At 43.4% G+C, this 14464-nt stretch overlaps 1 protein-coding gene across 11 annotated transcripts in view; it reads left to right on the top strand.

The window, feature by feature from the left end:
• Positions 1 to 14464, top strand: part of PCDH15 (protocadherin related 15) — an 855028-nt gene that overhangs the window by 599879 nt on the left and 240685 nt on the right. The window lies entirely within an intron of this gene.

Genomic DNA, 14464 nt, shown 5'->3' with positions numbered 1-14464 from the left:
TGTCTTTGAAGTGGTGTTTGGGGTGAGAGAAACAGGTTTTATTTGTTGTTAGAGCTATTGTTCAGTGCCCCATGATACCCAGTGGCTGTGGAGCTCCCTCGCTGGCACAGGAGGGAAAGGAACTCTGGTAGCTCAGCAGAGCCCCAGTCCAGGCTGGAGATTTGGCTGAGGGTGAAAACAGGAATATTTTCTAGGTACTTATCAGTCTGCAAAGTGGAGTTTTAGAGTTAATCTCAAATACGATGCCTTTACTTATCAAGAGTAAGGGGGAAATAAACTGGTAAAAATGACTGATTTTATCATTTATATAATTTTCTTCTTTTTTTTTCCAAATATGGAAATATTACATTAATTGCCTATAATAAATCATCTTGGTTAGCAACTTAATGGGAACTCTCTGGGAAAATATTACGGAAGTTAAGAAGAAACGGGGTCCTGATTTTGCTTGGAAGAAGTAACTTTGGAGCTGTAATGAAAAGTCATTTCCTTTCAGAGCTGCAGATGGTCTGCTTTGATTCAAACTTTGGTCTGGCATATCATCCGCATAAGCCACATAAGTGAGCGTTTGAGAGAGGTGGCCAGGGTTCCTGGGGGAGGTTGATGTGTGTGGTAGGATGGGTTCAGTAGCGTAATCCACCATCTTGCTGTGTGGCAGAGCCAAGGCCAACAATCTGCTCAGGTAATAAAGTACAAAAACTGCTCAACAGCCCAGGCTTCGCTGAAGAGGTTTTGCTGTTTCATCGTACTTGGATCCTCTGTGTGTTCTCCTGTTTTCATTTTAAAGTTCGTTAGAGAGATGACAAAACCCCACCTGCCTTGTAACAAAGAACACTTTAGCGCAAAGTGGAAGATCACACAGCGTACAGAAATAATTGCGTGAGGAGGGGAGAAAAGGGCCATTCCTCACATCTGCAAGATATTTCACAACCTGGAGTTTGAAACTGTCTTGCTTTCTCTGATGCCGTTAAGACATTTCAGATAGGAAGTGACTGATCTTTTCTCTCCTCAAAAACTCGGGCTTCAGCAGGGGAAAGAGTGCCTGAGAAAGAGCTCTGCCTCCATCTGAGATCCTGTCTGTATCTCGAAAATACAATCAACTACTCGTGTGATTTAATTGCTGTCTTGAATATTTGCCATGACAAAAAAGCCACTTTCACAGTATGCACGTCTGCTTTCTGGTTTATAAAATAATGTTTGTTACAGCGTTAAGTGGAGCTGTTGTCAAAGAGGAAGCATATGTATTGATTTATTTGGTCCTTAAATGTCATTTAGCAACATTTAAAGGTTTTAAATGTTGGCATTTAGACAAGATACTTTTGCAGTGATGCTTTATCAGTGAACCACACTTCAAAAAAATTCTCATCTGTGCCATAACACTGATCCTTTTAGAGATAATTATCATTTCAATAGCCAGGCTATCCTGTTAAACAATCAACTGGCTGTTCATTAAGGGTCAGGAAGAAAGATTCCTCTTTTCAGCTTTTTGTCACAGCGCAGAGGGCACAGATTATATTAGTTCTTCCATAAATCAGTTAATGATTCATCGATTAAGGTTTTGCAGATACACACGAGTACACTTGCAGTAATGGGAGATAAAGTAGCAGAGGAGATTCCTCTCTAGGGTGAAAGTGGTAATGTTTGGAGGCTGTGGGAGACACTGAGCACTGCTTCCATTTTGATCTTCTCGCCCTTTTAGGGCAGCAGGATTTGCCTTGAGAGGGCAAATCCCCTTCGTATCAGTGACTATGTGATGTTTTGCACCTGTGGGCACATGATTTGGCGCTGAATTCCTGGCCAGGCTTGGCATTCATCGTATGGCTTTTGATGGCAAGGTACGTACGGAGCTCAAAGCTCACCTTGAGCCGCACTGCCTGGGTTTATCTAAAATATGAAGAAGCCAGAGAGAATGTGTTCCAAAGAGCGTTCTTCAGCCTCCAACCGTAGGCTGCACCATGTAGGATCCATTATTACCATTACCGGTATGATTATATTTGCCTCTGTTCCATGCTATTAATAATGTTTCTGTAGAAAATGTTGCATAAATCCTAGCAGCTCTAGAGCAACTATAAATCCACAGGAAGGTAGAAGGCCCTTTTCAGAAACTGGAAGATGCGATTAGTCTGCATTTAGCTCTGCATCAATACCTGCAGCTGGACCGCAGTGCTCGAGTGTAAAGCAGCTGGTGTGGCTGGATAGGTAGGAGTTTGCCTTGTAAATCATTCCTGCTTTTTGTTCTGGAAGAGCATTCGGATTTGAGAAAAGAAGCATTTAAAGGTTGAATTCCACTATACCATAAAAAATGTGAGGGTGAGCTTATGGATAAAGTATGTGAGCACTGCACGTACACACAGATGCGATATATTTGCACAACTGCACATATTTATTGAAAATGAAAGCACCTGAAATACACTGAGGAAAATGATTTTTTTTTTTTTCCTGTAGCTTTCCATCTAAAAGTGGTATTAATGCCACTGTTAATGTGACCATTAAAGCAGCTTAATAAAGCGGTTGATAATAATGGTGACATAGAATTTATAGCTGGATCTGGGCACAAAATCTCCACCTAAAATTATCTCTTAACAAGGTGACAAACATTAATGAGCGAAGGACAGTGGTAGATATAGTTTTCATGAAGTCAGGTGTTAGGTAGTTGGAGCTGACATTCCTGTGCCTGAGCTAGAAAAGTGCCCATTTAGTTGCACGTAGAAAAGAAACAAATCAAAAAAAACCATCAGTAAAGCAAATTTAATGCTTCTTCTCAAAGCTGAGAGTGGGGAACCACAGTGGTGTTTTGCCAACCCAAAATGTTAAACTCCTGTATCAGCCTGACTGAAGGGAACAGTGCTTGACTGCAGATTCAATGCTTCTGAAACCCCCTCTCCTTTGAGACCTTTGACGGTCCTTGTTCCTTCTGGTGAGAAAATGGCCCTGCCAAACCGAAGTTCTCTGAAGGAAGATACCAAACATGGAAATGAATAACCAAACCAGCAGGATTATCTTAATAAAATCTGTGTGTAAAATGAATCAGTCGAGGGTCAAAGGGTCTGAGTGAAGTAGTGACTGATAGATTTCTATTTTTAACTTTTTAGAATGTTAAATGCATTACTGCTTTGTTATGGATTTTTTGTCTACCTTGATATAAATTAATGTAAGACAGGTCCCACCTGTTGTGGTGGTTATATTCCCCATTGGGTTCTCCCATGTTGCAGTTAGGAATACTGTCTTAATAACTGATAGTAGAGAGATTTTTTTCAGTTCTGTGAACCCGTGTGTTTTTAAGCCAAGGCAAACTTATAGCACCTATCGGTGCCTGTAGCAAGAAGCGTGGCTGGATTTGGATCAGCATCTTTGTTGTTCAGTGCCGTTCCCTGCCTGGTGATTACCACCGGGTCATTTGTTTAGATATCCTCAAGCAGTTGAACCTATTCACACTGTGTTTTGTGAGTCTGTGTCAAGTGGAAGTGGTTTTGTGTTTGTCTTGGGTATTACAATTTGCATTTCTGCGGCCATTCTCTTGCCTCATTCTGAATCCTGAACAGAAACCATAGCGATGAACCGATCATCAAGAATTTGAAAGGCAATACGGGAAATAGACATGGAGTTTATATGGAAAAATGGGGAATGTCATAAAGGCCATGTTTATTGTTCTTTAATTACAGTCATCACATTGGAACGAGTAGAACCTCCAGACTGGATTCTTGCTGGAATTGCACAGGAAATGATAGCCGTGTGCTGAGGCAGGAGGCCCATTGCATAATGCACGTTGTTTAGTATCCAGCGTAGATTCTCTCTTGGAGACATTTCTTATAAAGCATGTCAGATACAGAAAAAGCAATTTAGTAAACACTGTGATCAGATCCTGATGAAATTCAATTCTTTTTTTGGACCTGCTGTTCCTGAAAAACATCTCTGGTAAAAATAGTCTCTTATTTTCCTCTCTGCTCTGATTCATTATGCTATCTTGCTGCTCGTTAACTCTTCCCCTCAAAGGTAGCTTGTTCTTCCAAATAAATGAAAGGGATTTTGGGTTTTGACAGTTTACTCTGTTAACAACGTGATCTGTAAGGATATCAGAATTTTACAGTTTTCATTTTAGTAAACTGCATAAATACAACAATTATCTTGAACAACCAAATCAGATGCTGAGGGCTATTTGAAAATTATGATGCTGAATTTAGAAAATAGGTCCCTTTTTAATACTCAATCTTGTGTCTTAGTGTTTTCCATCAGTTAGCAGAACTCTCTTTGTACTCCCAGGGAAGACATGAGAGGTTCGTTCACATGCATCAATCGTGTAAATTATCTGCTGTTGCTTTTCATCAGTGACTTTAGAAATGAAAGCAAACTTCTTAAAAATAAATAAATACAAAAATTTTCATAGTGTCATGGAATGGTTTGTGTTGGAAAGGACCTTAAAGATCACCTAATTCCAATCCCCCTGCCATGGGCAGGGACACCTCCCACTGGATCAGGTGCCCAAGGCCCATCCAACCTGGCCTTGAACACCTCCAGGGATGGGGCAGCCACAGCTTCCCTGGGCAACCTGGGCCAGGGCCTCACCACCCTCACAGTGAAGAAGTGGATGGGGCAGCCTGGTCTAGTGGGAGGTGTCCCTACCCATGGCAGGGCATTGGAATTAGGTGATCTTTAAGGTCCCTTCCAACTCAAACCATTCTATGATTCTGTGATTTCACACAGTCCGGTTGGACTCTGCAGCATTACTGGTGGTGAGAAGTATTTTAACAGAGCATGAACCTTCAGATCTATGTGCAGTGCTGGAAACAAGTGAGAAGTATGGATTGAGGGAATTCTTGCAAAGCTCTAGGGCTGAGCAACATAGATTTTGGAGGAGTTGGTTTCCTCATATAGATTTGCCCTTTCTTGGAGAGCAGTTTCTGAGGCACTGAATTGTTGCCATATAAATCTGTTTAGCTCCTGTGACAATTCGATCAAAACAATTTTCTGCAGAGGATTTGCTCTTTGTTCTGTGTTTCAGCTTCACAATGTGTTTTCGGTCTGTGGTTGGGGTTTTCTTCCTCTCTTTTTATTGGCTTTCAGTTGAGCTTGTAGCCCAAAACTATCTGTATTGTGTCAAAAAAGTTCTGCATTGTGTCAAAGATGAGGCTCAAAAAATCTCGTTGAGCCCATACTCCTGTACATCTTGGCAATGCGTTAGCCCTCACAGGGAATTCTGCAAACTCCTGATGTGAGGCACTGCCTCTCCGTGTGTTTGCTCACTGATCAAAGGGAGCATCTGTAGGCACGAGTAGCTACAAATAGGGAGGCAAGAAGAGAGGGAGAATGGTGAAATCCTGCAAAGAGGAGATTTGCCATAACATACTCAGTCTGACTAACGACAAATTTTTGGTGGTATCTTGAGCTGAATGTGCTTTTCTAGTGTGTTTCTTGCTTGTTGGATTTACTTTACTTGTGGTTGAATAACCACGTTGAAATATTTTCTCCGTTTCACTGATGTGCAAGCAAGTGCTTGATGATGGATTTATGTTCATTTGTGTTTTGTCACAGACCTTGCTGTACTGGCAAAGCGTCTGAAGCAGCAGCAAGAAACGATGTTGGAACAGTTTTGTAGTTCTGCCTGCTGTTTTAATACTGTATTTTGGCAATAGCCTACACATTTCTGCACAGCACGGATATATCTTAGCTAATTTCTGACATACCACTCGTATTCTAAACTCATGTGTTTCTCAAGAAGGCACAAGGAGAACCAGTGTAACCACAGTAACTCATCAATTCATTAAAAACTTTGTTGGTTTAATGTTGTAGGGCTCCCTTTGAAGGGGTTCTGGATGCCAGCACAGGGTAATGTGTGTTGCTTTAATAATATTTTCTATCCAGCAGAAAGCTTCTTGCCATTGTTTCCATAGAGATGAGATTTATTCTGTCTTAATTGGTAAATTCATCAGCTAAGCTGTGAGTGTGATATGTGTTGAAGGTCCCTAGGCTTCATTTGGAGTGCACTGGGCACAGTTACAGCTTCCTAAATGGGAAAACTGAAAATCCCCCACCTCTTTAGCGTTTAAAATACTAGCATGAAATGTTTTGTAGTAACTAGTAGCGCTAATCCCGTTCTGATAAAATACATGTATTTGTATTGCTTTACACTGAGAAGGAAACCCAGGAAAATCTGATGATTAAATGCAATACATTGTTTTCTTTTGGAATATTTTGTGTTGTCAGTAGAAACTATCATTCTGAAATGCTCCAGTTCTCCAGTTTTCTCCTAGAAAATAGCGTGATACGGACAAAAATATGTGGGAGAAGAAAAGAATGCTGCATCCTTATGTCCGTACAGTTTGGACATGCGAAGCATCATGTGCGTTTTCCTTGGTTTTGTTCAGAGCAGTGGAGACTATGAATAGTCAAACACAAGCAACAGCCTGTGCATCCCAGTGGTTCAATCCAGTTTGCCAAACTCTTTTAATATATTTTAACCCTAGAACGTGAGGGCAGGGAACTCTGCTCTTATTGCCTTGAAAATCATTGAGCAGCTTCTTCGGTGCAGAGTTGAGTTCCTCGTGTCCCTGGCCAGAAATGTGGATGATTGTGTGGATTTGGAACCACAGCTTAGGGAAACGGGATTTTGCAACCACACGAGTGTCCTGCCTTGTTTTTTATAGTTGAATTGCCCTTGGCATTACCAGTCAATAAAAATGCTGATGTTCCTTGGGGGGGTGTCAGTGCATGCCGCTTGACAGGAAGGCAGCACAAGGTGTCATTGGTGATTGATCATCTGGGAACAGCAGCAGGGATTGCTGGCAGCTGGGAAATGGGAGGGCAAGGCAGTGGTTTTGCTTGCAGTTATCGATGGGGCTCCCACTGCGGATGGGGGCGTGGGGCAGGAGGCGGTTGCCACTGTGACACTTGGTAAATGTGAAGACTTAGGAGAAGAAAAAGGGAGAAGCACTTGGAAATGTAGGGGAAAAGATGACTTTTTATAATGTTACAATCTGAATGATGCGGTGCCATCGGTCCCCTGGCGTTGGAAGCAATCTCTGTTGCAAAGTTGTCAGTTGAGCCGATGCAGATCGAAATACTTGCCATCATATGAAAAACTGTCTGTCTTAACCTCCCCTTGAAATAATGCATAATCTGAATCTATGTAAGACCGGCCTCTTTACTCGTATCTGTTGTGTTCCAGGCATTGTCTGAGGGTGGGGCTGTGTGAGCCTGAGGGGCTTTTCTGTGGCTTCTGGTTAACGATGAGAGGAGAAGCTCTGCCCCCGACTAATGTGGCGTGGACTTGCCCAATAAATAGTGCCTGCCAGGAAGGCAATACTCTATGGAGCCAGCCTGAAGAAGTGCTGCTGCTCAGCTGTCCTGAAGAAGAACTATTGGACTATGTGTTCCTGAGGAATTGCTCTCTCTTTCTCTGACTTATCTCATTGTGCCTTCTTTTCCTTGGCACTATGGTGTATCGGATCAAGTCCAAGTTGTGTTGTAGTTCATTTAGTGACTTTGGCTATGTTCAGGGTATCAGGTTGTGATCTGAACAGATTGGGATCTGGTTTTGCAGCTTTGAGAAGTTGCTGCTTGGAGTGCACCCGAGTACCTACTTTGTGATTTTGGCTGTGTCCAAAATATAGACTGCAGATATATTGGGAGATTTGGTCTCTGATTTGCTGTGCAGATATCGAAAGAACCACTGAAGGCCATGGAACGCGTCATCTTGAGTGCTGTCACACAGCACACGCAGGAGGATCAGGTGATTGGGTCCAGACAACATGGGTTTATGAAAGGCAGGTCCTGCCAAACTAACCTGATCTCCTTCTATGACAAGGTGTCCCACTTGATGGATGAAGGAAAGGCTGTAGGTGTGGTGTGCCTGGACTTCGGTAAAGCCTTTGACGCTATTTCTCACAGTTTTCTGCTTGAGACACTGGCTGCCAGCGGCCTGGACAGGCGCACACTCTGGTGGGTGGAAAACTGGTTGGATGGCTGGGCCCGAAGAGTGGTGGTCAATGGAGTTAACTCCAGCTGGAGGCCAGTCACAAGTGGAGTTCCTCAGGGCTCAGTACTGGGTCCAGCCCTGTTCAATGTCTTTATCAATGACCTGGATGAAGGCATTGAGTGCACCCTTAGGAAATTTGTGGATGACACTAAGCTGGGAGGAAGTGCCGATCTGCTGGAGGGTAGGGAGGCTCTGCAGAGAGATCTGAACAGGCTGGACCGCTGGGCTGAGGTTTAACAAGGCCATGTGCAGAGTTGTGCACTTGGGACACAACAGCCGCGAGCAGCTCCAGGCTGGGAGAGGAGTGGCTGGGAAGCTGCACGGCAGAGAAGGACCTGGGGGTATTGGTTGACAGTGGCTGAACATGAGCCAGCAGTGGCCCAGGTGGCCAAGAAGGCCAATGGCATCTTGGCTTGGATCAGAACCAGTGTGGCCAGCAGGAGCAGGGAAGGGATTCTCCCACTGTACTCAGCACTGGTGAGGCTGCACCTCGAATCCTCTGTTCAGTTTTGTTCCCCTCACCACAAGAAAGACATTGAGGAGCCGGAGCGTGTCCAGAGAAGGGTAACGGAAGTGGTGAAGGGGCTGGAGAACAAGGAATATGAGGAGTGGCTGAGAGAGCTGGGGTTGTTTAGTCTGGAGAAGAGGAGGTTGTAGAGAGGTGGGTGTTGGTCTGTTTGCCTAAGTGACAGGTGACAAGAGAAGGGGGGATGGCCTCAAGCTGCGCCAGAGCAGGTTTAGATTGGATGTTAGGAAAACTTCTTCACCAAAAGGGTTCTCAAGCACTGGCAGAGGCTGCCCAGGGAGGTGGTTGAGTCCCCATCCCTGGAGGTGTTTGAAAGACTGGGAGATGAAGTGCTTAGGGATGTGATTTAATAGTGCACAGGCACAGGTGGACTTGAAGATCTCAAAGGTCTCTTCCAACCTAGTGAGTCTATGATTCTATGATTTTTACCCTCCTTCTTTGTCTGTTCAGGTGGGCCCTAACACTACTGGTGTCAGGAGTGGGCTGTAACAATCTGAATGAATGAGAATAAGCTAGTTTTCAGTAATAGGTATGCTCTTTAAATAATTGAATATATGTTTTTATGTTCTCAGAGGAAAATATCTGGGGAGATGGTTTAGATTTTTCAATATTTGACAATTTATTGAAGTCCTTACAGAGAATGCTTAACTGTTCATCATTAATCATCTTCTAAATGACCTGCATACCTCCGTGGAACAGTTTGTATATGTATATGCGAGTGCCTTAGAGCTTCTAGGACAATCAAATAGGCAACAGAGGGTGTACGATGACTTCGGAAATGATTTTAAAAGAATATCAGTTTATTTGGTAAGACTGATTTAGGAGAGGTTTTCACAGCTGTGTTAGTGGTGCATAAACTGGGTGAAGGACAGTTAACTGTGTGTCTGCCTAAGCAACGCCGCCACAAACCGGCAGATTGAAATATTAATGCAAGTGAACATTTGGGGTTTTTGGTGGATTGTTGCTCAAAGTGCCGTGGTGGTATCGTATTTTGGTCAACCTGGAGTAGTGCATGTTTTCATTAGATTCATCGCTTTTTTTTAAACTTTTCAGCAGTCTTTGTTTATGTCTGCTCTTTGAATTAGTGGGTGGAAAGTGTCCTGCAGGCTAATAGAGGTAGGAGCACTACGGGTGGGAAGCTTGCCTTGATGAACCTAAACAACAGTTTGGGAACTCTTGCTTTTCATATAGTTTTATCGTTCACAGCAGTTGGCAGTGTTTACTTCTGCCTGCATAGCGCCCTGACCGCTGACTCCCAGGAGCATCTCAGGGCAGGCAGGTGGGAGCTGAAATGATTGTGAATCATCAAAGCAGCATCACCCCAGGTGTGAACCCACAGCTGGTTCATGGTCTGTTGTCTTCAATCACGTAAAAGACAGTTCTTACTAATTACCTGCTCAAAACCAGGCAGTGTCCTAGTTCGACAAGGTTAACTGTTCTTCAGTATCTCAGAACGCAATCATTTTTTGTGGTAATAAGAAAGAAAAACCAAACAACTCTTGTGCAGAAAATCATGTTGTTGTTTCAACTCTAAAAATATGTCATTTCCTCCCTTTTCATTCTTATCTTCCTTAGAGGAAGAAATTCCCCATAAATAGATACAGCTGGCAAATTTAGCATTGCATCTCGAGTGGACCATGAAAAAGTTAGAAATTCTTTGTTTTTTAAAGCAGAGCTATTCTCAATATCAGCTGTGCGACAATTATTATGGTCCCTTATCTTAAAAAAAAAGCCACTAAACTTGTAACTCACAGCAAATACCCATCAGTGCTTTCTTCTTTTCTCATGTATTGCATGGTTCTTGATAGAACCGGTGCCTTGAATGAGCCTATGGAAGCTTCAATTCAGCGTAGCACTGTATGTGGTACAGCATGGGTACCTAATCTGAAATCCTTAAGTATTGTTCAGTCTTGCAGTTAGGTTCTAGGATATCATGACTCCGACATGTGTTTATCTGGTAACAAGTAGACAATATGGGGAGAGCAGTGTTAAATAAAGGGAGAAATGAATCATTGACCTGAGAGGTTTTAAGTCTGTTATTACTGTTCAATAATGCAGGAAGTTACTGTATTTGGGGGAGGTATCTGGGTAAAACTGTGGGGGCGCAGCGTTCAGTTCAGCTCTCATTCCTAAGAGGTTGAACAGGGTTTTATTTCGTTAACTTCAAGTAGAGTATTTCTGACCTGCACAGCTTTTAAAAATAAGGAAGATGAGCTCCAGGTGAACATATAAAGAAATGAAGATATTTCGTCTAGGTAAATAAGTCCTCTGAGTTACTCTTCCCTTGCTTTTCTTTATCTTGTTTGTTAATCATCATTTAGCAAAAATGACCCTTTGTGAGTTTTGTGGCAACACGGTGGTTTTAAACCATTAGCAGTGTTTTCCCAGACATGCAGAGTCCAACCTGATACCGCCCAAAGACTTTGTGTGTGGTGCTGAGAAGTAAGGTTTTACCCGCAGAAGTAGATGAGAAAAATCTCGTTGGAGACAGATGGTGAGGGGACTTACAGCTAAGGAAAGAGGAGGCAGATCATTTGAAGAATCAGTCAACCGCATCTGTATAAGAAGACAAAACCTCTCAGTTTGGGTGTTTAATCAAATAATTGAGTTATTACATTTAATGCTTATGACATTATATATATATCTTTACACTGAAAGTCTGGCAGACGTGGACATCTTAAAATGTTTTAAATAAAATAACATGCGTGCAAAATCTTTAGAAAATATGTAACTTTAAAAATAGTTACTTTTCATTTATTATTCTTAAAAGCGCAAAATGCATGTTCTGCATCTCAGTGGTAAATTTCCTTTCAATTGTTCTACACTGTGTTTCGGTCACCGTGTGATGGTGAAAAAAATACATGGTTTTACACAGTGATCTGGATTATTGAATGCACTTGCAATTGTAAATTCATTAAGCTCCATGTTAATAAATAAATAAATAAATTAGTTTTTTTCTCACTATCCTCCTAGAAGCTTAAAACACTTTTACATGAACACATGCAGAGGTTTATGGTCCCTTTTTTTCCTTTTAGGACTAGTCTGTGATTTGCAGTTTAAATATCTTTGTCTTATTTTTGTTTAATGTATTTTTCAGGTAAGAAAGAGTAGGGCAATTTCTGCCAGTAACAATTGTTTTATTATTATCATATTTATTATCATGTTACTATCGTTCTTGGACATCAATATTCTAGCCATGCATCACCATTTGTGATAGAGGTATCAGCTGAAAGAGTTTTACCTGCGACAGGAAGATGTGTGTGCTGAAACAGAAGAGCAGGTGGAGAAGGAAACCTCAGAGACGGCTTCAGGTAGTGAGTTCCTGAGTAAAAGCAAAAAGGGTTTTTGTAGTTGAAGTGTGTTCAAAGATGTAAGCAGGAGTGCTGGTGTCTGGAAGCTCGATTTCTCTGCTCTCCGGGAAAAACATGGCTTTTCCTTTCTACTGAATAAGGAGAATGGTTTAAAAGAGAGCTGGCTCCGTTATCGGCTTTGGACTTCAGTAAAGCCTTTGACACAGTTTCTCACAGCATTCTGCTTCAGAAACTGTCTGCCTCTGGCCTGGACAGGTGCACACTCTCCTGGGTTGAAAACTGGTTGGATGGCCCAGAGAGTGGTGGTCAATGGAGTTAACTCCAGCTGGAGGCCAGTTACAAGTGGGGTTCCTCAGGGCTCAGTACTGGGTCCAGCTCTGTTCAGTGTCTTTATCAATGACCTGGATGAAGGCATTGAGTGCACCCTCAGCAAGTTTGCAGATGACACTAAGCTGTGTGGAAGTGTGGATCTGCTGGAGGGTAGGGAGGCTCTGCAAAGGGATCTGAACAGGCTGGACTGCTGGGCCGAGGTCAATGGGATGAGGTTCAACAAGGCCAAATGCCGGGTCCTGCACTTGGGGCACAACAACCCTATGCAGTGCTACAGACTGGGGGAAGAATGGCTGGAGAGCTGCACGGAGGAGAAGGACCTGGGGGTGCTGGTTGACAGCCAACTGAACATGAGCCAGCAGTGTGCCCAGGTGGCCAAGAAGGCCAATGGCATCTTGGCTTGGATCAGAAATGGGGTCACCAGCAGGTCCAGGGAGGTGATTCTCCCTCTGTACTCAGCACTGGTGAGACCGCACCTCGAATACTGTGTTCAGTTCTGGACCCCTCACCACAAGAAGGATGTTGAGGCTCTGGAGCGTGTCCAGAGAAGAGCAACAAAGCTGGTGAGGGGGCTGGAGAACAAGTCTTACGAGGAGCGGCTGAGAGAGCTGGGGTTGTTTAGCCTGGAGAAGAGGAGGCTGAGGGGAGACCTTATTACTCTCTACAACTACCTGAAAGGAGGTTGTGGAGAGGAGGGAGCTGGGCTCTTCTCCCAAGTGACAGGGGACAGGACAAGGGGGAATGGCCTGAAGCTCCGTCAGGGGAGGTTCAGGTTGGATATCAGAAAAAAATTCTTCACAGTAAGAGTCATTGGGCACTGGAACAGCTGCCCAGGGAGGTGGTCGAGTCGCCTTCCCTGGAGGTGTTTAAGGAACGGGTGGATGAAGTGCTGAGGGACATGGTTTAGGGAGTGTTAGGAATGGTTGGACTCGATGATCCAATGGGTCCTTTCCAACCTTGTGATTCTGTGATTCTGTGATAAAAAGAGCGTGGCAAACGAACAGAAGCCTTTTCCAGCTACACTAAATGCATTAAGACAAAGCTTTAGAACGAATATTTGCTGCTGCATTGTTGGTTTTTTTTTCTTTTCTAGCCATTTCATTTTATAACAGTAACTTCACATAATTTCCAGTCATCTTTCACTTCTTTCCCATGACAGAAACTCAATGATGCTGCTTTTTGAAGCGTGTCCAGGTGATGGGGGTAGGCCATTGCTGCTGGTCTGTGACTGCTGTGAGTAAACATTTTATCATCACTGATCATTCACAGTGAATTGTGAGTGATCGTTCCCTTGAAAAGAGCTGAGGTGAAGATTCCCAGTGCTCACTCCTCACAGGTCCTGAGCGGTCAAGGTTTGTTTGATTTCATTGAGAAGGAGGATCATTTTGACTCATCACTCTCCCACACATAACTGAGAAGATTTCTCTGTGCAAGAGTACTGAGAGTTTTGGTTAGTGGTTTTTCATCAAAGGACTGAATGTCCACAAGGAAAATGCTAAAAAAATTGAGATACTTCATTAATATGTGGAGCTCAGTGCTTAAAACTGCAGTCTTTTGCAGATGACCCTCATCCTCTCTACTCTGAATAATAATCTGCAATTCTTACTGTGCTCTCCCCTCTGTTCCTGAGGTCAGGTGGGAGTGGGCCGAGCAGCTCCAGCACCAGCACAGCTCTCTGGGGATCTCCTCTGTCTCCCTGCAGGAACTGAAAGCTTACTCCTGCTCTGCTTACCTCTCTTAACCTGAACTGTTTCTGGATACGCAGGTTTTCGCTTGTTTTCTATTGAGGGCGAATTTCCTTGACAGTATTTTGTCAGGGAGCTTGTCAGGGTTGGCTGGGAGTCTGCCCACTTCCATGGTGTCCGTGTGGCAGTGATTCCTGCAGGGAACCACAGAAAGTTTGAGAGGCTGCATTTTCCTTTGCAGAAAATCAAACTTTCCCCAGTGTGTTGTATTTATTTATGTCTTTGTGCAGACTGCTATTATATCATCTTGTCATTTCTCCTAGTACGACCCTCCAGCTTCATGGTAGTATTCCCCTGGGTCACCCTGGGACCCAAAGGCTTTGGTTTTCCATTTGCCACCTGCTGTTTCACGGGTACCACAACACTTTTAAGCAGGCAACAGCACAGCACAGCAAGTTCATAAGATTCACTTTTGCCTTCCTTTAGACACCATCTGCTCTTGGCTCGTGTCACTCTTCACTTGACTGACTCTTCACTTGTTCAGTCCATAATGTCTCTGCCTGCCATGATATTTTGTGAGACTTGGTAGGCATCCCATACGAAGAAGGTGCTGGCATGGGGACCCATCACAGTCCTTTCACGG

Source organism: Cuculus canorus, chromosome 7, assembly GCF_017976375.1.
Source record: "Cuculus canorus isolate bCucCan1 chromosome 7, bCucCan1.pri, whole genome shotgun sequence".
NCBI classification, from domain to species: domain Eukaryota; kingdom Metazoa; phylum Chordata; class Aves; order Cuculiformes; family Cuculidae; genus Cuculus; species Cuculus canorus.
The sequence above is the reverse complement of the archived record's forward strand: the minus strand, read 5'-3'. Positions and strand labels throughout refer to the sequence as shown.